The following is a 26107-nucleotide window of genomic DNA, read 5'->3' as shown; positions in this document are numbered from 1 at the left end:
TATCCTATGACAGTAAAAACCAGAGCAAGATCGACCCAACAGTATTATGCTGCCATGGTTTCTGAAGTTGAAGAGCCTCAATCTTATACTCAAGCCACGCGTTCAAGTCATTCCGTTGACTGGAGAGCGGCGATGGAAGAAGAGATGGAATCACTGAGGGAAAATACAACCTGGGAGCTGGTCGACTTGCCGAAGGGAAGAAAAGCGCTATCGAATAGATGGGTCTATCGAGTCAAACTTCGTCAGGATGGCACACTTGATCGTTATAAAGCTCGTCTAGTCGTACGTGGGTACTCGCAAAAGGAAGGGATTGATTATCAAGAAACCTTCAGTCCGGTTGCACGATATGAAACCATCCGAGCAATTCTCAGTATAACGGCAAACGAGAAGTTGTCACTTTTCCAGTTCGACGTGAAAACCGCCTTTCTGTATGGCTTGCTAGAAGATGAGATCTATATGCAACAGCCCGAAGGGTATACCGATGGGTCGAGCAAAGTCTGTAAACTGATGAAAAGTCTTTACGGATTGAAGCAAGCACCTCGATGCTGGAATAGACGATTTACTGACTTTCTTCTCAAATTCAAGTTAAAAGAAAGTTCAGCAGACCCGTGTCTTTTCTACAGCGATACCGATAAGCTCATAATAGTTTTGTACGTCGATGATGGTCTTGGAGCCGTAAGCAATACAGTCCTACGAACGACGTTTCTAGAAGAACTCAAAACTCAATTCAAAGTTACCGTTCAGCCCGCCGAGTACTTCCTTGGTATTCAAATCAAGAAAAACCCAGACGGTTCAATTTTCATATCTCAAGCGGCGTACACCAAGAAGATTATCGAACGATTTAGAATGGAAGATTCAAAACCAGTATCTACGCCTTTTCAAGGCTACCATCTCCAAGAGAAAGAAGAAGAGACTAGCGAAGGCGAGGTTATACCCTATCGAGAAGCGGTTGGCTGTCTGAACTATCTGGCGATATGTACCAGACCTGACATATCTTTTGCTGTCAGTTTTGCCTCCCGATTCCTGGAAACCTTCACGATGGAACACTGGAGATTGGTCAAACGTATCATGAGGTACCTAAAAGGAACTCTGCACTGGGGCATTCAGTACAAGGCCAGTTACAGAACAGGAATTCTTGATGCTTTTTCCGATTCCGATCATGGAGCTGACCCTAATGGTCGACGTTCAGTGAGCGGTATAGCCTTCTTGTACAGCGGGGGAATCATTTCCTGGGCCAGTCGTAGACAGAAGTCCGTAGCAATCTCATCGACAGAGGCGGAATACATGGCGGCCAGTGAAGCTGTCAAGGAGATCCTATGGTTAAAGACACTCTTTGAAGATATTTCGCCGTTGAGTACCGTTCCTGTTATTCAAATTGATAATGTCAGTACCATCCGTCTCATCAAGAATCCTGAATTTCATCAACGAACAAAACACATTGATGTCCGATATCACTTCATCCGAGAACGATATCAATCTGGAGAGATACGCATCGATCATGTAGCAAGTTCAGATCAGCTCGCAGACGTTCTCACAAAAGCCGTTCCACCAACACAGCTGCAGAAGTTACGCTTATTGATGGGAATGATTACAGATGGCGTTACTTAAGTTAATTTAAATTTTAACATTAAAATATAGTTTAAGGGGGAGTGTTAAAAAGGATAAACATATATTTTACGTCTCGTTCGAACTCACCTCTCCTTATCTATTGTTTGTTTTTATCTAACATTAGTTTTTATTCATTGTATATAAACTCTTCACAATACTGAATAAATATAACAATTGCTTGATGTTCTCGTTTAAGACAGTCGTCTTCATTTAGCATAGCTATTACTTTGTTTTTTAGTTGAATCCTCAACAGAAGGAAGCGGGGATTTCCGTTGCCGACCCCCTTTCTACCTGTACATTGAAAAGTGCCAAAGACGTTAGACACTCCTACTCGCCTAATCTATCACCGGTACCAGTAAAAGAATAATTCGGTACATAAGTACTCTGGCCATATTTGAACCACGTTTCATTCAGGGCATAAATATCAATATTTTCGTCAGAGAAATGTGTTATAAGCTTAACGAGATTACAATTAGCACTTCTCACATTTGAAAATATGACTTTCATTAAATGACACTTTTAATAAAAACAAAGAAATAAATTAAGCTCGTAGGTGTTAAGATTTAATTTCGACCTTGGAATTTAACTGGTTATAAATGTAAGTTACTCCATCCATTTCAATTGAGAATTGTGAGGATAATTTTGCTTTTCCATTACCTTTAGTTTTAACAAATTGCCTAAAGTGATATCTGGCAGTTTCTTGTCTTATGGTGTAATCATGTGATATATAAATGCGTGATCCTTTTAGTTTATAGGTATTTTGCAAGATCTCACGTTTAATATTTGAGTTCTCTAGTTTTAGAATGATACGTCGGTTTTCCCCGCGTCTATACGCTTGGTGTGGCAAAGTAATAACCTCAATTCCCAGCAGTTGTTTACAAATGCCGCTTATAGAGGTAGCTGAAACACCCTTATTCGAATGCGACATCTTAGTTAACGAGATAATAACTATCGTAAGCGGGGGGGGGGCTAACTTAATGCCAGCCCCCTCCTATATCAGTCGAGGCCTCGAAACACCCTTATTCGAATGTGACATCTTAGTTAACGAGATAATCGCTATCCTAAGCGGGGGGGGGGACTTAATGCCAGCCCCCTCCTATATCAGTCGAGGCCTCGAAACACCCTTATTCGAATGCGACATCTTAGTTAACGAGATAATCGCTATCGTAAGCGGGGGGGGGCTAACTTAATGCCAGCTCCCTCCTATATCAGTCGAGGCCTCGAAACACCCTTATTCGAAATGCGACCTCAGTGTGACGTTATGCGACACCATTAATTTCGAATGTGACATCTTAGTTAACGTGATAATTGCTATAATAAGTCTATGTTAATATATTTGACTAAAGAAACAACTCCACGACCGCCTTAAGCCATTTTCACACTGCCAAAATGAAACCGCCTATGAAACGCTTTGAAATGTTTTTAAAAATTAATTAATTACGGGTTGTACATCCGCCTTCTTAATTTATTGCTCCAAATAATAATGGATTTGTTTACTAAAAATAGCAAAAGATTTAAAGTTTTTTTCGGACCTTTGACTCGTATCCGCGAGCTCTTACACAAAAAAAAAACAAATTACTACGGGAGGTTTTATTTTCAATGGTCGGAGTCATAGATGGGCATTTCGAGAGTTGTTAATAACAGTTTCACTACAGAGCTTGACCAAATAGTGCCTGCGGTCACGCATTCATATCATGGCGTAACCCGATCTAGAACGAGACGCGCCTAAGCAAGAAAAGCGCTCGAAGAAGCGAAAACCTCATAGTGTTAATCGACCTTTGACAATAGGGCGAGCAAAAAACGAGGAGGAACTACTAGAAGAGCATTGCGTGAAAAACGAGAACTGTTCCAAAGGACCGCGCGGCACCTGGTATTTCATTTCGAAACACAGCGACTTAACTTGTTCATTAGGTGTCATACTTATAGATATTATGTTACTTATTTTGGGATTAAACTGAAATTAAAGCTTGATTTCGAAAAACAATTTATTACATTTAATAATGACTACTGTACAATCAAACCCAAGCTACATTTAAAATGGCTTCTATTTGTGGCTGCCTATATTCTTGATATAGTAAACAGTTCTGAACAGTAGTAATTCCGAGCCTCGCGCGCGTGGCTCTTTGTAGGGAGCCACCTTTTGAAAACATTCTTTCACAGCCCGCCGAAGTGGCGGGGGTAGACAAATGTCATTTAGCTAACGGACCTATCGGTCCATATTTTTGGTTGTTTTCTCTCCAATACGCTAATGGGCACGTTGAATCGGGATTGGCTTGAACTTCAGTAATGTAATTATTAATAATTTCCCCTAAAGATCCTGGCTCTAATCTGCGCTACTTTTTATGCATAAGAGCAGAACAGCTGGAATTTCGCTCAGCTGATTCCGTTTCATGGCCCTGGCTAGGTGGAACAAAAATTCGACCGCGTAGGTGGTTAGCATTTCAACGGCGTCTTTTTTGCTTGGTGTTTTAAATTGCGGGTAGGTATGCGCCCAAGGTGGAGAGCTGAAGTCATCTATGAATATAAAAAATGGATACTAGAGACTAACTTTCTGTAAATGAGAACGGTTACCGGAAATAGAGAGCTGCAACGGAGCGGAAATTATTCCGTTTCCGCGGACTCCGTTCCGTTCCGCGGCGCTGGAACGGAATCGGAGCTAATTTATAAGAAAGTAGAGGAACGGAATGGAATCGGAGCAAATTTCTGAAAATTTGTTGTAACGGAACGGGATCGGAGCAAAATTCCGAAAAATCGTTGCAACGGAACGGGATCGGAGCAAAATTCCGAAAAATCGTTGTAACGGAACGGGATCGGAGCAAATTTCCGAAAAATCAATGTAACGGAACGGGATCGGAGCAAAATTCCGAAAAATCGTTGCAACGGAACGGGATCGGAGCAAAATTCCGAAAAATCGTTGTAACGGAACGGGATCGGAGCAAATTTCCGAAAAATCAATGTAACGGAACGGGATCGGAGCAAAATTCCGAAAAATCGTTGTAACGGAACGGGATCGGAGCAAAATTCCGAAAAATCGTTGTAACGGAACGGGATCAGAGCAAAATTCCGAAAAATCGCTGCAACGGAACGGGATCGGTGCAAATTTCCGAAAAAAAACGTCGTATATTGAAGCATGGACACTGTTTTCATTTCTCTCTTGGCTGCTGATTGGGTCTCCCACTTTTCCAGACAGTGAGATCATAATTCCCCTTCTCCACCGGCTCGTGGGAAACAAAACTGCAACTGAAGCCTTTTTCTCTACGACTACGTTGCGTACATCAATGCGCAGTATCGCAAAAGGTTCAAAAGTTCGAAGGCCGTTTAGCGAAAAGGGGGAATAAATTAGCGGGGTGACCCGGCTTGCGGGAAAGTTTCAGTTTTACATTCAATTCGAGTTCAGTTTTTATGATTTACTTTCCAAAATGGTTGATAGCGAATCGTTTCAGACTGAGTCCAAGTCATGGATTCAAAATCTGTTGAAGTGACCAAAGAAAAAGGATCACCTCTATTTTCAAATTTTTTTCTGTGTAAAGTTGACGGGAGTTTCGTAAATTTTGTGGTATGTAAGGAGTGTAAAACTGCGGTTACATATATTTCGAGAAATGGAACGGGTACTCTCAAAAATCACAAATGTCCATCAAAATCTCAATCGCTTACAAGCCCTACATTGGTGTTGGAAAAAAACAGCGAGGGACCATTTCAAACAAAGGTAATCAATGTGATTTTTCAGGGGCTATGAAAAATATACACGATTAAACAGAAAAAAGCGAGGGGTCGGACTCTTCGAAGAGATTTTGACTTGGAATTCATGATTTTAATCCTGAATTTAAGTGGGATATTGAAATTTTTGTTTTGGTATTCTACCTTGGATTTTGGTTTTCGTGTAGGATTTTGAGGGAATGTATGTACAGAAGTTTACTGAGCGACTTCTCGCCGGAAGGTGGAGATAAAGATATCTTCAGGGTTTTCAAAACTACCCCCTTCTAGTAAATGTAGTAAAAAACGACTTCCTTACTTTACGGGTCTCTTCGCAGTTAGGGGATTTGCAGCGCGTCATAGCTACGCCACTGCTAATTCTGTCACAAGCTCACATTGATAATTTGTGGTTAGCTTATGATTGAAATTATAGCAGTGGCGTAGCGATGGTACATAAGATCCTGAAACTGCGAATAGACCCCTAAAGTAAAGAAGTCCTTTTTGGCTACATTTCCCAAAAAATATACGTTACGCCACTCAATGGACGCTTCAATAAAAGATACTCGGTTTCTACTCCCCTCTCCAAATTCATCTGGGAAGGAGCTATTTCCAGTCGGTCGGTTAAACGGTTAGAATGGCTAGCCAAAAAGTCATATTTAAGCCAACTGGAGCCGCGTTTTTGCCCTCATGAGAATTTTGCGTCAGATTAGAAACGCGTCGGCTCACGTGAATAAGGAACATACTAATGTTAATTTTCGATAATATATTTTAAGGTAAAATATATAATGTTACTAAAACTAAGTATAAGAAGATAATATTGTTATTATTATCATCATCTTATGGTATAAATAATTAAAATTATAAGTAATATTTTTATAATACCGGGCAATTTTAAAGCTTCTCATGGAGGCAAAGTTAATTCATTTCGTATAAAATTATCTTTTGGAAAAAGATGAAAACTAATTCCTTTAGAACTAAACATATTACTCTTACAGTCAGGTATGCAACAAGTGTTTCCTTTTAACCAGGTAACTTAATTTGCATGTTAAGGCTTAGCAAAAAACCGATGTTACGTTCGAGACAGTTTCCAGGTTTCTAATATTTAAACAAGCACTATATTAGTAGTAACTTATGAGTCCTGGCTGTCGGAAATATTACTTCTTGGCAATTTCTGGGAATATGTTTTATTTAAGCGCCTATTTGAAATTAATAAACATTATTTCTAGATTACGAATATTTTAAAGCGAAATGTACCGGACTCTATAAAGAAATTTATTATCGATAAGACTGTTTACTTCGTCGCCAAAGATGTACGTCCATTTAGAATAGTGGATGGGAAAGGATTTCTTGATTTTTCGCAGGAGCTTATTAACGTCGGAGCCAAATACGGACCAGTTGACGCTAAAAATCTACTTCCGCATTCGACGACAGTTAGTAGACATGTCGAGGAAATATACAACATTCAAAAAGATATTCTTACTAAGAAACTAGTTGGAGTGCAGTGCCTGGCCGTTACCACGGATATTTGGACAGACGACTATAAGAAGCAAAGGTTTTTATCAGCAACGGTTCATTTTTTGTCTGAAGATTTTCGCATGGAAAACTTTGTTCTAGCTACGAAGCCAATATGTGAAAAAAGCCCCCCAACTTACGAAGGGTTATGATGCAGATTTTAACGGAATATAACATATCTGAAAACGAGAGAGAAATATGTTTCGTAACGGACGGAGCTTCAAATATGGTATCCGCCTTTTAGCACAGCCAACGACGCTTATGGTGCGCCTGTCATCAGTTAAACATCAAGCTTACGCATGTTTTTGACTCGAAAACAACGCCAGTTCACTCGCCTGAAATCAATGATCTATTGCATAAGGCTAAAGCTCTCGTTACTCATTTCAAAAGAGCGGAACTACAAAAAAAACTGTCCAAAAGCCTGAAACAAGAAGTGTTAACCAGGTGGAACTCAAAATTTGATACGTTGGTGTCAATTGATGATGTTTACGATGAGATTGAAACTATTTTGGCAGAGAGAAAAGAGTCCCATCTACTTTACTCGATTGACCGTAGTCTAATGCAACAACTGATAAAATTGTTCAGGCCTTTTAAAATGGCCACCGAGGACTTGTCTAGGGACAAAACGCCAACGATACATCTGTTTATTCCATGGAAGCAGAAACTTGTGGACCATTGTTACGTTAACTACGAAAATGAAAACCCCGAAATAAAAACGGTAATAAATATGTTAAACTTATATTTATATATTAAGAATAACTAATAACATCGTATCCAATCTCGATAGAGCCGAGAATCCTTGATAAAGGAACTTTCAATGTTGGAAATACACGAATTTCATCGTATTAGTATTGCTTTAAATCCAAAAATGAAGTCAATGAAGTTACTTAATTCAAAAGAAAAAGAAGAAGTTAAGTCATATCTGGAATCCCAGTTAACACCGATGTCCGGATCGCCGAGAACGATAATTTGGAGAAATCGAAGTCGAACGCTGAACCTCCTAACAAGCGGGCCACTCTTGCACAGGTAACTGAGTTTTAAACATGAAATACCAACTTACCAAGCAGTATTAAAAGAGTTGACTTCGCATTTAGTGTGGGTACTTCACTGATTACTGTGACGACCCAAATGACGAAACAAATAGCCCGAATGAAATTGAGATCTACTTCAATCAGAAGCCCCCTAAGTCAGAAGATATCCTTGAATGGTGGCGAACTAACAAGGCAGACTATCCAGTATTAGCGGTAGAAGCAAGATAATATCTTTCATACCCTGCTTCCAGTGTTTACAGTGAAAGGCTGTTCAGCGCATCAGGTCGTGTTCTTGAAGAAAGAAGAACTAATCTTAATCCTAAAACAATTGATCAAATTCTGTTTCTTAAGTATAATACCTAATATAGAAATAATAATTGTTTCTGTAGTATAATACCTAATACAGATATATTGCTTGTTTCTGTAAATTTCCGTATTCAGGAAAATAAAATAATTTTTCCTCATTTTTCAAGACTATACTGATTTTACTGAGGGAAAACAAAATGTAAAACGGGAGCGGAAACTCTACCTTTGCGCCCGTTAAAATATTTACTGAGAGCTAGTCTCCCAATAGACTACATAACCTACTAGTTGGAATAGTACTAGCAACGTTATATTTAGTCTTTATTCTCCCGTAGACATACGTTCTAAAACGGCTCACACGGCGGCGCTGAAATTGAGGAAATTTCAAATTTTGAACACGTATTCTCCACTCCCTCTTTTTACTTCGAGACAAGCTCTCTATAAACATTATACCGTACTGACACACTTTTCGGTCTTATGTCGTTTGTGATATTAAGTAATATAGACGATAAATGAAACGGAGCGGAAACGGACCGAAATAATAAGCGACAAACAAAGCGGACGGGAAACGGACGGAAATAACAGGTGAGAAACTAAACGGACCGGAAACGGACGGAAATAACGGACGAGAAACAAAGCGGAAAGAAAACGGACGGAAATAATAGGCGAAAAACTAAACGGACCGGAAACGGACGGAAATAACGGACGAGAAACAAAGTGGACCGAAAACGGACGGATATAATAGGCGAGAAACTTTGTAATTGCCGATCTCATTACCGGCTTGGAAAGATAAAACAAGCGGAATGTTTTTACAAAATCCAACCGTACAAGGCGATCGAAGAAGAGAAGAATAAATCCTGGGCGGGGATTTGGAGGAAAAATGGCGAACGAGAATGTCCGAACATGATTGGTACATAAGGAGTTCCAACGTGTTTGCACTGGGCACACTAAATTAAGGCCACCCAACTTCGAACGCAATACCTCAGTCCACCTTGTTGATTTCCTGAAGAACATAATGACGCCGTGGACATAATCGCATACTGGCTTCGAAAAGGAATCAATTTTGAGATTATTTACGACGACTATCTAGAGTGTATGGGCTACACAGCTTAGTCTATTTCACTTGACTTTTGCAATTGTATCCTGTACAATTATCCAGCTGTTGTCATTCCACGCTATAAATAAACGATTAATTGAAATTTAAAATGACGTAATTTTCACCAAAGTTTTACAAGTAAATACCAAATCAAATCAAATCAAATTTTATTGCTGTTAGTATAATCATAATTTTTTGTTAGATATTTGGGCTAAGTCAACAAAGTGACTTGTGAGCCCTACAACATTTAATCATCATCTAATTGGTCGCCGGAATCATCGTCGGACTCTTCGTTTTCCCAAGGTTCGGCATACAGCGCTTGTAAATTGAAAGCTTTTATCATTACTTGCGTTGTCCGCACAGACTGTGACAATCTATTTTTAGATTAGTTTATAAAATCACTGTAGACATAGAGCAAGACAAAAAAATCGTGTTAAATATCCCATTCCGAAATCAGTGCATTAGCCCAAAGGGAGTATTACCCCTCGCGTTTAGTAGGGTTAACCAAGCTTTCAAGATATTCCGGCTGTGCCCAGGGCCGTGCAGAGGTATTCTGCGGCCCGGGGCAAACGTTACTCGCGGGCTACCGTTAATAAGGCAATACAAGTATCAGGATGACTTAGGCCTGTGGTGGTGATATGGGTGTTAGCTTATCCGAGTTATATTTGCACACCTCTCGAGCCTTCAAAGAATTGTCAATCATTCTGATTCCCTCCCCTCCCTGAGCGGCCATAAATGGGTCAGAGTGTGCAATAACTGGTGGCTTTACCGGGGAGTCGGTGTCCGGCTTCTGTAACCCATAAGGGCGGTGGCGCACTGGGAGATGTTAGCTCTGATCAAATGATCCTATCTCTACCTCCGACTTCGGTCAGGTTTGGGCTGGATACTGAGCTTCGACTCAGGCTAGCGGAGAGGATCCGTGCAAACTGGCCGCCTCGGCGGATTGGGTAGCCTGCTGTGGGGCGTCGGGCCTCCGTATGAGGGTACGGCGGTCCTGTTTCCCGGCCTTTTGGAGTCACTTGGGCTGCTGTGTGCTCGTCGTTCCCTATAGGAGCTCTCTCCAAAGGGTTTGACTCTCTACCTACGTAGGTAGGCTGTCGGCTGGAGTTGCTACAGCATCCACTCTTAATCCCACTGCTGTGTGCGAAGTGGGGATTGGTCCACCCATTGCTGCACCTTCTGCTGGGTTGAGTGGCTTGCGTCAACGGTACGACCATCAGTAGTAGGGTACTGCTACCCATGCTGGATTTGTCACCTGTCCGGGCTAGGTGGACGCTGGCGTATGGCACTATTATGATAGGCCTCCGGTGGTATGGTCTCTGTTACTAGGTACACCGGGCTATAAGTTCTGACACACTCCCCCCCTTGAACCTTTTTGATGTGCCCTACAGCTATGGGCCCCTATAAGTCCCTCGTGGGGCCTTTTCGGTAGGGCCCCAGGGATTTTGCTCCCCCCCCTGCGCCCACACCCTCTGCACGGTCTTGCTTCTGCCTCTCACTTTATAAAAGCGGCGGACTGGTTTTTTCGGATCTTGGTTAAATAATGAATTGTAGGTAATACTCCCTTTAAGATTACCTGTGTTGAAGCGATACTTAAATTACTAAGAATGTCCTCAAGTCTGGGAATAATTTTTTCTCCAGTATGTTTCTCTTCGAAATGTACGAAAGCAAGAGTTCGAGGTTGAAGATCAAACATTTCGGAAATAAATTGACATTTTACTCCAAGGACAGCTTCCCTTGTTCGGGAGCTCCAAATATCTAATGTTAAGTGTATTTACGGAATTTCTCGCAGAGTTTCCTTTAGCATTGGCGTTATATCGTTAAAAACCAAATTTTTTAAATCTCACCATACAAGCGCATAATAGTTTTAAAAGCCTTTCCGTCGACAGCGACTAAGTTTACCATACAGTTCAATTCAATTCAATTTCCATTTATTAGACTTTTAAATAGACCATACAAAAAAAGAAAAGGGCTAAGTCAAAAAGATGACTTGTAAGTCCGACACTTATATTATTATAACTAATTATTCAAACAAGAAATATATAAAAAGAAAAATAAAAAAAGGCAAAACAAAGTAAAAACAAATTTCAAGTTTTCAATATTTTAAATTATGAACCAGAGTAATAACAAGATGGGTAAAGATTAAATTAGATTATTTAGAATTAGGGATTTTAGTTTACTTTTAAATAGATATTATCTTGTTGTAATGTCAATGAATTCTAATAAGTGTACGCCATTATACATTAGTGACGATAACTTTTTGCTTTTTTTACAATTTGGTAATTTAATCATTATATTCATTCTAGTATTAACACATTTTTTATTTAATTCAACTATTTGCTTAAGATCATGGTAATCTTTATACAAAAAAGAATAGTAGCGTATTTATAAAGAGGTCTTTTGTGTGTGCTAGAAAGGGGGCGTTACTAATGGTTCTAGTTATTCGTGTTATTATTTGATTTGTTTATTTTCAAATATCCCGCCATTAATAACAAAGTTTAACAGCCAATGAGATGCGATGTGTATATCTATTATATTGCATCATCTTAGTGACGTCACATTATTTTTCCGGTGATTAAAGATTTAGGCTGTTAGTTTTTTTTGGCTGCTGGCTCTCCCGCGGAATGTCACGCTGTTCACGAGTGTTATAAATAATGTAGTTATGTTTTTATCTAAGTTATATTAAATCAGTTATTTTGTTTATTGAGCTATGATTGTTTTATTGACAAGATTAGTAACAAGTGGAAGCAGAACGTGGTTTAGTTGTGACGATGCAAGACGATTTAGGAGTCGTGTCTCCAAGGCTTAATTTACGTTGATCGCGGCAGTAACGGATTGAACATCGTCTGCTCAAGAATCCAGATGGCTGAAGGTTATGTTGGATACCCAATTTTGAAATTCAATTTAAAAAATTATAAAGACTGGAGTTACGAAACAAAGCTACGATTAGAAGAAAGAGATTTATTGGGTATAGTGGAAGGTACCGAATCAGTTCCATCAGGGTCAGGAGTTACTAGGGATGATGTTAAGAAGTTTGAACTAAGGGAGAAGAAGGCCTATACATTTATAGCCTTATCATTGTCAGAAGATGTAAGAAGTATAATTGGTGAGATAAGCACTTCTAGTAAGGCCTGGGAAGCTTTGAAGGACGCTTTTTGCCCTAGATCCAGAGCACGCATTGCAGCTTTAAGAGAAGCTTTTTATACGATTGGTTGTCAGTCTGGAGAAAGTATACCAGCATTCATTGGGCGAGTTCATGAGGTTAAGAGACAACTTATTGAGGCTGGGGAAAGCGTCGAAGATAAAGATGTATCATACCAGCTGATAAATAGATTGCCAAAGAGTTATGATAACTTGGTTCAGAGAATATATCATTATACCGATTCGGAATTTACATCATTAAATATACAGAATACCTTATTGGCAGAGTTGAGTCGACAGCAGCAGCGTGTAGAATCAGCGGAGCACAGTGATGCGTTTGCAGTCCAGAGTAGAGGAAGAGGCAGAGAAAGGAGGTCTGGTGGCAATAACCGAGGTTCAAGGTTTTCTGGAGTTTGCTATAATTGCCAAAGACCAGGACATAAGTCAAGCGATTGCAGGAAGGCCAGAAGGGATCTTTATCGAGAAAACGCCGGAGAGGATAGAAGATATAAATCGGCTTTTCTTGTCTCAGCTCAATGTTCGTCACTGGACAAAAAGGATTGGATCATAGATACTGCGGCGACGCACCATTTCTGCAACAACCGTGAGTTGTTTTCGACTTATTTTCCTTATGCTGCTGAAGTGACATGCGGTGAGGGAAAGTCTAAAATTTTGGGAAAAGGAGACATCTATATCCAGATTGGTGGAGAACATGGCGAGACTTACCTGTTTAAAGATGTACTACACACACCGAAGATTGGTCGAAATTTAATATCAGGCAGACTCATTGACCAGGGCGGCTATAAAGGGGTTATTGCCGGTTCTAAATACACAGCATATGATGGAAGAGGAAAATATGCATTTGAAGCCCCGTTATCTAAAGAGAACTTTTATACGCTTAAGGATGCCACAGGGATAAAAATAGAAGCGGAAGAAGCTCATTCGGTAACTCAGGATACTTTGAAAGAAATCGACAGATGGCACCAGAGGTTAGGCCATATTAATGAGGCCGACCTGAAATATATGGCTAAGCATGAAATGTTGCGGGGTATAGTACTTAGTAAAAGTACCCGTTCAGTCCACAGATCCTCTAAGGGGATACGTAGTGGAAGTGTATTGGATTTGATACATTCAGACGTTTGGGGACCGTCGCCAGTTACCTCACTGAAAGGAGGGAGATACTATGTAACGTTCATAGACGATCATAGTCGTAGAACTTGGGTTTACATTATGGCAAGGAAGAATGAAGTTTTTCACTTTTTTGAAGTATTTAAGAATCTTGTAGAGACACAGACGGGCAAAAGAATTAAAGCCTTAAGGACTGACAATGGGCTAGAATATTGCAACGAAGAATTTAATACACTTTGCGAGAAGTTTGGCATACGCCACGAACGTACTAACGTCTATTCGCCGCCAATGAATGGAGTCGCCGAGAGGGTGAACAGAGCTTTATTAGATACCACAAGAACATTGATCGAGGATGCAACGTTGCCATTGAATATGTGGGCGGAGTTATTGATGTCGGCAGTTTATTTGAAGAATCGTACGATACATTCTTTACTTGGAAACAAAGTTCCTATGGATTTCTGGTCCGATAGGAAATTGAGCGCCAGGCATATTAGACGAATTGGTAGTTTGGCATTCACGCATCTACCTAAGTAGATGAGGAGAAGCAAGCTGCACAATAGAGCGAGAATGGGAGTCTTAATTGGATATGCCATAAAAACACAAGGCTATCGTATCTACTATCCTTTGGAGAGGGTAGTGAGGGAGACCAAACATGTAAGATTCAACGAATCTATTATGGGGATGGAGTACATAATGAAGTCTAAAAGAGAAGAACGTTTAATATTTGTATGGCCTCAAGATGATGATGTTGATACAAATTCCAACCTTTCTGAGGGCAATCGGCCAGGGGTAAATCCTGAAAAACCTGATGAGGACCTGTCTGAGATGACGCAAGGTGGAGCTGATGCACAAACGTCAGTCCCGGAGTTGCCAGTATATGATACTCCGAATAAGCTTGACCAGTCTGCCATTGAGAGCCAACATCCCAAGGTTCCTGAAGGATGGCGGAGAGATATCGTATTTAGGAAAACTGGGGCAACGGCCGGAACGCCGGACATTTATTATTTTAGCCCTGAAGGTAGAAAGTTTAGATCTAAATGTGAGGTTCAGAAGTACCTGCAAAATGTTGGATCTACACACGACATTACTGCTTGGGATTTCTCAAGGAAAAACGTTCCGACGTCTATGCTATCTACGATCACCCAAACTGATATAGACGAGGTTTTTGAAGTACATTGCACTGAAGTGCGAATACCAAGAACGTACCAGGAGGCCTTGAATTCCCCACAGAAGGAGGAATGGCAGTCAGCGATGGAAGCTGAAATGGAGGTTTTGAAAAAGAGGGAGGTTACAAAGGTGGTCGAACGTCCGAAGGGAAGAGTAATTGGTTGCAAGTGGGTTTATACGATCAAGAGAGACGCTGATGGAAGCATTTTGAGATACAAGGCTCGTATCGTAGCGCAGGGTCTCGGCCAGATTGAGGGCTTGGATTACGACAGTACCTTCTCACCAGTCGTGAGTTTCACGCTAATACGTTTCTTCATTTCACTTTTTGTGATGGCCATGAGATGGGTCCATGGTCATTTGGACGTAACAAATGCATATCTTTACGGAACGTTGGACCATGAAATTTATATGAAGCAAATTCCCGGATACGAAGAAGGAGATAATGATACCCATTGCTTAAAATTATTAAAGGCATTGTACGGACTGCATCAGAGCGGTCGATATTGGTACCAGGAACTTGATAGAACCTTTGGTGACCTTGGTTTCAAGAAATTCATTGGTACAAATTGTATTTATTATCTTCCATACAATGCTGTGGTATTGGTGTATGTCGATGACCTGCTCGTATTAGCAAAAACGCAAGAGGAGGTTGAAGTCTATCGTTTATTATCCCAGAAGTACACTTTGAAAAATCTAGGACCTATCCGGAAATTCCTGGGAGTTGAGGTTGAGGAGACACCGGGTGGTACCTTGAAGCTGCACCAAACATCATACATAACAGAGATTGGAAAGAAATTTGGGTTGAGCAAGCTTGACCCTGTGAGCTTGCCTATCAGCTTTGGAGTAGTTCTGTCACGTCAGGATTGCCCAACAACCCCCGATGATGTGCAAAGAATGAAAGAAGTACCATATAAGTCTTTGATCGGCTGCTTACTTTTTGTGGCCCAGCAGACCAGACCTGACATTCTTTTTTCGACTATAGCGTTATCACAGTTTGGTAACAACCCAGGGATAGTTCATTGGCAGAGACTTTGTCAGTTAACTAGATATCTTTTAACAACTTCGGACTATGGACTCATATACAAACGAGATTTAGTTCCTGATCTACGGATGTATTGCGACAGCGATTGGGCAGCTGATCGTGACACGAGGAGATCGACTAGCGGTTACGTGGCATTTTTGGGATCGGCGCCTTCCTGTGGAGATCAGTCAAACAGAAATCAGTATCGCTGTCGACCATGGAGGCAGAGCAACGAAAGAAATTTCTTGGTTACAATCAATAATTGAAGAACTGAGACTTTTTGATGTAATAATTCATCAACCTGTGCTTTACTGTGATAATCAGTCGGCCATATGTTTTGCCAAAGACTATTTAGAGAAACAGAACTCAAAACATATTGCGATTAGGTATCATTATGTGCGAGAAAAATTAGCAGATAAATTATTTTATTTAAAGTTTATTGCCTCTAGATTGAATGTGGCTGACATTTTTACTAAAGTTTTGTATAAAAGTAATTTTATTAATTGTAGGGACATGTTAAATTTGTGCAATTAGAATAACCAGGAAAATAACAAATAGGAGGAGTGTTATTATTTGATTTGTTTATTTTCAAATATCCCGCCATTAATAACAAAGTTTAACAGCCAATGATATGCGATATGTATATCTATTATATTGCATCATCTTAGTGACGTCACATTATTTTACCGGTGATTAAAGATTTAGGCTGTTAGTTTTTTTTGGCTGCTGGCTCTCCCGCGGAATGTCACGCTGTTCACCAGTGTTATAAATAATGTAGTTATGTTTTTATCTAAGTTATATTAAATCAGTTATTTTGTTTATGGAGCTATGATTGTTTTATTGACAAGATTAGTAACAATTCGCTTTTGTAAAAGACTAACTCTATTTAGATTTTGGGCGCTAGTATTTCCCCAAATACATAATCCGTAATTTAGTTTGGCGGCAAATAGTGCATGATAGATTTCATTCAGGGTTTTACCCGAAAAAAGGTGTTTACATCTATAAATGGTACCGCATATTTTCCTGAGAGATTTACATAAATTATCAATATGGGCATTGTTTGAAACATAATTGTTGAGCTGAAATTAAAGACGTCTTTTCAACTTGTTTCAGTGGTATATCGTGCGATTTTAGAAAACAACTGTTACTTGCCATGTCACGAGGGCAAAGCGAAACATCTTTGTGTTTTTTCTGAAATGTCCGTACAAGCATCGTGAATTTATTTAATGTTTAATTAAAGTCAAGTAAACGTACCTGCAAGTGTCTTTCGAAGTTTCCCGCTCCGTCCTTTCCTTTCGTTTCATAATTTACAAGTAAGAACTTTATTTGGACCAGGGACATTGGTACCAGTAATTGGCACTGAACCATCGTAGACGTAAAACATATTTAGCTTACACTTGCCGAAATTTCCGGAGTTAATTTTGCCGTAAAAGAAGGGCACATAACTAAATCGATATTTTGCACGTCTACTGATTTTAAATTGTTCCCTGAACCTAAACTATCGGCGTCAGCGCGGTCGTCTTCGTCTGACATTGTTAAGATCTACTCTAATGTGACCGCTATTTGTAAGTTCATACATGGACAGTAAATTAAGAGGACAGGTTTTCGATAGCCTTCCACAGTGCATTTTATTTATCCCCGCGTATCAATCAGTTCGAGAGACTCCGAGGGAGTCTTGCAAGGTCGTTTGTACCACGTGATCTTAAAATTTCCAAATGGCAATTTTTTTGCGCTTTATATTTTAGTAATTTTTAATTTTGGTTTTTTAATTCAATAAAAACTATCAACTGATATTTAGTATATCATATTTAATCTATAAAAACGTGAAAAAAATACCTTTTTTGGCGTAAAAATGTACTTCGTGTTTATCTTTTTTCTTTTTTCGAACAGTATCGTCCACTCTTAGCGATACTTGTTTTTTTTTTCATATAACCTTGGCCTTAGTTTGATTGGTTAACGGGGGCTAAAAACCCGGTTTTTTACTAATTCTCTAGAATCTATTATCCATGGTTCATACGTGTAATGTTCATACTCTTCTGTCTTATTTTTTTTTAAGGAAAAAACGTTTAAAACTGATAATTTATTAAGTCCAGATAATATATGTAAACGATCGGCCGTATTCTGCAGACTTTCCTAGGAAAGTTGGGATACGCCTTCTTTCTTTCAACTTTCTTCTGCGGTTTTCATTGGGCGCGACGTCACCAGTGAAGAGGGACCGTACATTTGCGACCCCTTTGTTCTGATTGGTTCTTGTTACGTCATGCAATGACGCCACACGAGAGTGATGTTTATTCTGCCATCTGTGCGAGCCCAATGGAGCTAGATCAGTTCTGTTCAGTACAGCACGTGTTTTGCTACCTAGGTTCGACTTATTTTTAGCCCTATGAATTCTATCGCCATCTAGGCTACGCTGAAGGAGCTAGTTCAGCTCTGTTCGGTTTAGTTGAATTTTTGTCATGAGCTTATTTTTAACTCTATTTATGTTGTTGCCATCTAATACTGTTTTGGTGTAATAAATGCGCCAATTTTGAATTGTACATTAATCATGTGGCGCTGACTGTTCTTTTTGATTTACTTTGAAAATAACTATTACTTAGAATTAATATGTATTTTTTAATTATTTTATAAATAAAATTAAAATAAATTTGCATTGTTATAATTAAAATAGGAACAAATAATATTTGTAGGGATAGCGTTCATGCACAATGTCTGAAAAACAAGTCACTTGTTAATTTGCTTTTCACGAGTTAACAAATAAATTTTATTTCCATAAAAGTTTCTTTATTTATGTAAAATAGCATATATTTAACACTTAAAATAGGCCATTTATTTTGAAGTACAATGGCAAGTAGTAAAAGTTCCAGGTGGACTGAAGATGAAAAGGAGGCATTGATGTCACCCATGGAGACTCAGGTTTATGAAGAGATTCGACTTCATAAAGGAGGGTCTCTTACTCAAGCCCAACATAAAAAGTGGGAAAGTATAACCGCAATGGTAAATTCTGCTGGGGATAACAACAGAAGCTCCGCTGATGTTCGTAAGAAGTGGAGCGTCCTAAAAAGTGAAGCCCGGAAAGCCGCAGCTAAGGTTTCGGTTTTCATAAAAAAAACAGGGGGTGGATCCGGCACAGACGCTCCACAAATGACGCCCACTGAGGAGAGAGTAAAAGCACTATTACCATCAGTTACCTACTCAGGAATAACTGGTGGTATAGATACCTCCCTACCTAGTTCAAGGTAAATTTAATAACTTTTCAAGAATAAAGCCAGTAACGTAGTTCAAATAGAGGGCATGTGTAACCACAGACATCGTTCAAAGGGGGCCAATGTCCAGGGTAGTGCAAAAATTGTAATATAAAACTTCGTAATTGCATAGGGAAAACGTTAATTTAAGGGAGATCAATGGGGCACAGACAGTCGAAGCGGGGCAGTTGCACCATTTGCTCCAACCTGCGGGTGCCCATAGAGGGGGTATGTGGTCCCTAAAACATGTTTGCGTATGAAATTGTTTTATTTCACAATAATAAATGTGCTCCCTCCCCCTGAACTAAAATCGTGGCTACACCGCTGACATCAACACAAAGTTTATAGAATTTTATTATAAAACAGTGGACAATCGACGGTGCCTGATGCTGGAAATTCTAGTAATAGTAGTGGTTTCCTTGCAGAGGGTTCTGAATTGACTAGTGGTACATGGTAAGATTTGATATGAAAATAATTTAGCCATCCTATACAAAATGTCCTGGTTTCAGTTAATCGTTTGAAGGACCAATTCTATCCCTTGGTGATAGTTTTACGTTTTCCGAGTTCATGGAAGATTCTTGGGGAGTTGATCCAGAGGATACTGCAAATAAAATGTAAATATTAGTTATACATATTACTTTAAAAATGTGGTTTGATATATTACGCTCGCTATATAGCTGTGATGATAGTAATATTGACGATCCCATATACTTGGGTGAAAAGTCTGGAGTGCCTGAAAGGTCAAAGTAAGTATATGTATTTATCTTTACGAGCCTTCGTTGATTAATAATAATCAATAGGGGTGTGCAAATACCTTTTTTCGGAGACCAAATCAAATATAAAATCAAAAATTTTAAAAGTCAAATAATTTGGCCAAAAATATTTGATCAAATATTTCATAGTATTCAAATATCAAATACTAGATCAAATATCAAATAGTTTGGTTTTCAAATAGTGTCAAATAATTTGATTATTTGGTTTTCAAATAGTGTCAAATAATTTGACTATTTGGTTTTCAAATAGTGTCAAATAATTTGACTATTTGGTTTTCAAATAGTGTCAAATAATATGCATATTTGGTTTGCAAACTAATAAATTATTGAAATTATGCCAAAATTTAAGGGAAACGCCCGAAACGTTTTAAAGGTTAAAATAATAAAAAGTAAAATACAAGTTTAAATTCAAATTAGTAAAGTAACTTAACCTCCATTTCATTTATATTTAACAATAAGTCAATTACTCAATGAGACAATGAAAGCTTTAATCCAGCATTATTAATGCAGGTTTGGCAGTTTAACATAAATTTAAATAATTAATAAATCTAACTAGTAACTAAATAGTATTATAGTAGTAAAGAGACCTCAGACCAAGTTTCTTTACACTGGTCCAGCTTATACTTTTATTTTTGCTTTCATTTTTCCATTTTAAATTTTCCACTTTTCAGCCAATGGCAAACGTGCGCCAGCTTTAAAATTGTTTAGCGGGGAAACCCAGACAACTTCTAGCTGTCAATTGATTATTTGAGCAATTAATCAAATATTTGAAATCAACAAATACTATTTGAAGACCCCAAAGTATTTGATTTTGGAACTATTTGACCAAATACCAAACTATTTGATATTATCAAATACATTTTATAGCTACTTTCAAATATCAAATTATTTGATCAAGAAATCAAATATTTGACAAAAAGTTTTAAGCACTATTTGATTTGGCAAACCGGTTATTTGATTTGGTATTTGGTCCAAATAATTTGATAGTACCAAATATTTTGCACACCCCTAATGAACAAATGATGTTGATAATTTATATTGATAAGTTGTACGACATTTAAGGGAAATCTACGTCACCTCAAAAGTGATTTGCAGATTGGAAGTCACTAGGACATATTTATCTTATTACTGATTTCCAGCAATGGTCAATGTCAATTCCAGCGATTGTCGATGTCAATTCCAGCTAATTTCTATGCGATATTCAATTCCATTTCAAGCTATAGATGATGTCATTTCCGGTGATAGTTGATGCCATTTCCAGTGATTTTAAATGTTATCTCCCCTTGCATTTAACATAACATAGACCTTCAAATTGAATACAAATATAAATAAGAGTAAGAAATTAGGAGGTAGATTGAGACTTTACATATACTTGAATTCTAAATAACTCAGTTAAACATTGCACAATGTAATAATACATTTGATATTTGAAGGGACACGGCTAACATCTTGCAAAGTGAAAATGATAGGGCACAGTAAGAAAGTCCATTGATTTTTAACTCGTATCCAATTCGTCAAATAGCATTAATATTTACAGAGACAACATCTTTGAGCCATTTATCACTTCTTTTACTGAGCAAATCACTGGTAAGATTCTAAGCCTTCACAGTCATTGCTTTCATTCCCGTTTATTTTATCAAAGGGTATCGTTATGAAACGAGTGTGGCTGGAAGTAGCTCTGAAGCGCAGTTTGCCGTCGGTCAAAAAGTGGGCCAGACATCTACTCCCATTTCCAAGGCAGGATCATCTACTGGTAAGGGTTTTAATTAATGGTGGCGACCAAAAATGGCTACTACAGTTACCTGCAATGTCAAGGCGTATTGGCTATCCGCTACGAGACTATTGAGGACACTCTCCCCAATAGTTTCTGGCTATTTGGCCGTCGTCAGTCGTAGGTAGGTTCAGTTCCACCTCAGAGCATAATGCCATTACGATCTGTAGGTAACCAGAACAGAAAACGCCCACTCCCTTTCAAAGAGAAGGTTAGGGCGACATTTGATGAGATTGTCCAAGACGAAAAAGAATTGCTGGTAGGCATTGAAACAATCAGTGCAAACCAGAAAGCACTACTTCAGGAGTCAAAAAAACAAACTGAAGCAATGGAGAGGCAAGCAACTGCTATGGAGAGGCAAGCAACTGCTATGGAGAGGCAAGCAACTGCTTTGGAGAGGCAAGCAACTGCTTTGGAGAGGCAAGCAACTGCTTTGGAGAGGCAGATTGATGTCCTCTGGACGCTGTTGGCAGCCGTTACTGGACAGGTGGCGCAACCTCAACCTACAAATGAGTAGTCATTAATTTTTTCTGGTAATAGTGCCCGAGGATAGGCCTGAACACGATAGTGTTATAATGGGATACCTCGTTAAAAAAAACGCGCTTTTATTTCTACCTCTTGGGTGGTGTGGAAAAGAAATATCCCTATTGTGCTTGCTAAACTGTTGCAAAAATTAAATATAACATTACCTCTGCTTCTACACACAGGTCAACCAGGCTTTGCCTTAATCTACGCCCCCTCTGAAGATAGTTATTACCCTCTTCGGCAACAACGATTACTTCTGGAGTCATGTGATGCTCATCAGCAATCCTACGAATTGCAACCTCAAGTTGACCTGTAAGTATGGAAATTTGTAGAAATAATAATAATGTTACCATTTGTTTAAAATCTTGCTACCTGGAGGAACAGGAAGTGGAACATTTCTGTCAAGACAGAAGTTATGTAGCAGACAACAAGCGAAAGTTATTGCTACGACTTTGTCTGGTTGATAACATAGAGCTCCTCCTGTGGTATCAAGACATCTAAACCTTGATTTCAAGATGCCATTGACCCTTTCGATGACATTCCTACCTGTTAAATATTTATATAATTAAATATATATCACGTTTCTACAATTCATAATAGATAGTACAATTGTTCATAAAAAGAAGTATTTTTTAACCTCTCTTATGGCGTTTATTAAATTCCAACTCTTTGGGTGTACTAGGGTTTAGGATTGGAGTTACAAGCCAAGGCTGTAGTCCATATCCATTATCCCCTAATAAATAACCAGAAGGCATTTCTCCATCTGCAAACCTCTGGTACAGCCCACAGTGACACCAAATAAACGAATCATGAACGCATCCGGGCCAATTGACTACAGCATCCAAAATTCGTGTATCATTATCAGAAACCTACAAAAAAGTGTACAATTATGGTTACAATAAATAGTGATACTCTAAGCTAATTAAAGTACCAATTGAACATTGATCGAGTAGTTGCCTTTACGATCTAAATATTCTTGGCTATTAACCCTCGGTTCCTCCATGTTAATGTGGGTGCAATCTACCGCGCCCAGAATATTGGGTAACTTACACCACTTCAAAAATGAAATCTGAAAATATACAGCAATATATTATATTGTCCATGCATACAAAGTTTATGAAATTTACCTTGGTATTCTCAGTCATTTCATCTCCTAATGGATACGCTATCAAGTATCGTAGCTTTTGAGTTATGGCAGTTGTCACTCGTTCTATCGCCCGACTTACGGATGGCTGGCTCATACCATTTTCGTAATTCGCTGCCACAACTCTTTGAAATGACCCAGAGCCATAAAATAAAAGAGCAGCCAAGATTTCCTGCTCCACAGTAATCACATACTTGTTGATGATTTATCTTTCTAAAAGAGGCCTCAATTCCTCAATAAGAACACTGACATCGTCCTTCCGCATTCTAAACTGATTGATAAATTATCTATCGGGCATTTGAAATGCATCTCGACGTGTTCTTCTATAAATTTCTTCTCTATTTGCAATAGCAGCAGCAGCAGCAACAATTACAGCAGCAGCACCAGGAAACGCCATTTTGAAAAAAAGCAGACGACATAATATAGCTTCATAATCGCTAGATGGCGATAGAGTTCATAGGGCTAAAAATAAGTGAAACCTAGGTAGCAAAATACGAGCTGTACTGAACAGAACTGATCTAGCTCCATTGAGGTCGCACAGATGGCAGATACAACATCACTATCGCGTGGCGTCATTGCATGACGTAACAAGAACCAATCAGAACAAAGGGGTCGCAAATGTAGGTCCCTCTTCACTGGTGACGTCGCGCCCAATGAAAACCGCAGAAGAAAGTTGAAAGAAAGAAGGCGTATCCCAACTTTCCTAGGAAAGTCTGCAGAATACCCTCGCATATTACTGAGCAAATAATCGGGGGAATTCTGCAGACTTTCCTAGGAAAGTTGTGACACGCCTTCTTTCTTTCAACTTTCTTCTTGAGATTTCATTGGGCGCGAAATCACATGTCGCATTACGTCCACAGGGACCGTACAAATTCGACCCCTTCGCTCCGATTGGTTGTCGTTACGTCATAGAATGACACCACGTGATTGTGAGGCAATAATCGCCATCTATGCGACCCCGAAGGACCAAGTTCAGTTCAGTTCAGCAGCCAGATTCAGCGGGCCCGTGGTTAAGAGTTCTCATAGGCTGAAGTGGTCGTGACGTATGCCTATTGTAATTGGCTCCAGAAAATTGAAGCGGGAAAGATTTCCCCAGGAAATTTGCCGTTATCTCTGACGCAATTCCGGGGAAAAGAACTTTTAGCTTGGAGGCGCCTTCTATCTTTGAGCGCGAAAACTAACATCATGAAAATTCGAACGGAAGTGAGTTTATCAAAAGGTCACGGTCAACCGGAAAGAGTGCTGAAGGTCACTTTAAATTTCAAAATGGCGTGTGAAGCTGTGGAAAAGGTCCCCCGAACGTGTGTGCTAGTGTCGTGTATAATTTGTAAAAATGTCGATAAAAATTATATGTAAGCCGTAATTTACACGATCTGGACATTGAAAAATTAGGTATGGAGTGCAAATTTTTACGAAGAAGGTATATTTGAAGGTTTCAGGTTACTGGAAGTCGTGCATTGGTGTAGGCCTGTAACCCTTGCCTTATTTTAAACAAATTAAGATCGTTTTTTGCAAGCCGAAGAGGTTTCATCTGCAAAAGTAAGTAACTTGTTATAACGTATAATTCTTAGACTAATTAAGTACTTTTAGATATCATTCGTGACAATGTGCAGCGATTCGAAAAATATGTATGAACATTTTCATGTTGAAAAGTATTTTTATTTTAACATTTGTAATAATGGTACTAAAATGTAGAAGGTAGCTTGATGGTTTGGGTTTCATACAATGGCCTCATCTCATTCGCTATGGAAGAAGGAAGAGGAAGATTTTTTTAGAAGTAATCGTAAAAAAGTTCATCTTCTAATAATAATAATTACACATTTTGAGACTTCTTTCTTGCAGAGTTACAAACTGCCAGACAATAATTGACTTTTTGCGTGTCAATATCAAATCCTCCGCAGTAAATATTAACAAATATGTATAAGAGAGGCGACTTATTCAGCATTTTCTTTGGTGCACAATGTTTTAGAAAATAACCAATTTTTTTATGTTAGGAGTTGATAGGCTACTGATATCGTGATTCTTGTCGAGAATTGGTTCAAGTCTTCGATACGGATATTTTTAAACTTATTTTATCAAAAACAAGGCAGATGGCGCCACTTAACAACAGTATTGTAAATTTTTACCTCTCCGAGGGGACAAAGTCCCCTAGGAGGGGTTATACAACGACCGTGTCTGTCTGTGGGTGGGTCTGTGGGTGGGTCTGTGGGTCTGTCTGTCTGTCAGGACTGCGAACGCGTTCGCATTTTCGGTGCAAAGTGTAATCACTGCGTACGCAGTTTCTCAAAGGGTTGGCAAAACCACCGTGTGACGGTGAGCGTTAACGGATGCATTTGCGGTTTGGTTTGGATGGTGTTTTTTCGCTCACCGTCGTGACGGTTTGGTGTATTACGTTTTTGTAATGTTTATGCGTAGGTTGTGAGTGTTGAATTTGTTGTGTTTGTGTTCTGATGGTTGTGCATGTTGAGTCTGTTGTGTTTATATAGGCGTTTTCTCTCCAACTTCTTCTAAATGACTTTGGGACGGACCGAATGCTGAGTGTAATGCTACCTCTCAACGTCCAATGGCAGGGTTTCCACCAGTTGTACACGGTATTCGTCTTAGTATCAATTTGCGATCGCATCGGGCGGGATTTGAACCCGAGACCTCCTGATTGACAGGCGGACGTTCTACCACAGAACCACCGACACTTGTTACGCCTTATTGAAAATTAGACCTTCAGCTTTATCGGAAGCGTATTTAATAGAGTACGAAATTTTGGTTTAATTGAAATAGAATTGAAATTGAAATTATTGCATCGAAGAAATTCTAATTTAGCGTTTCTCTATTGATTAAAAACAAATGCGCCACCCAGGTTTCGAACCCAGACCATTCGGCTTGGCAGTCGAGCGCTCTACCACAAAACCACCGATAGCTGCTTAGATTCACTGAAATTAAGACAGGCATCGTAAG

The sequence above is a fragment of the Leiobunum rupestre genome, chromosome 1 (genome assembly GCF_980474605.1).
Source record: "Leiobunum rupestre chromosome 1, qqLeiRupe1.1.hap1, whole genome shotgun sequence".
NCBI classification, from domain to species: Eukaryota; Metazoa; Arthropoda; class Arachnida; order Opiliones; family Sclerosomatidae; genus Leiobunum; species Leiobunum rupestre.
This window is presented reverse-complemented; position numbering follows the sequence as displayed.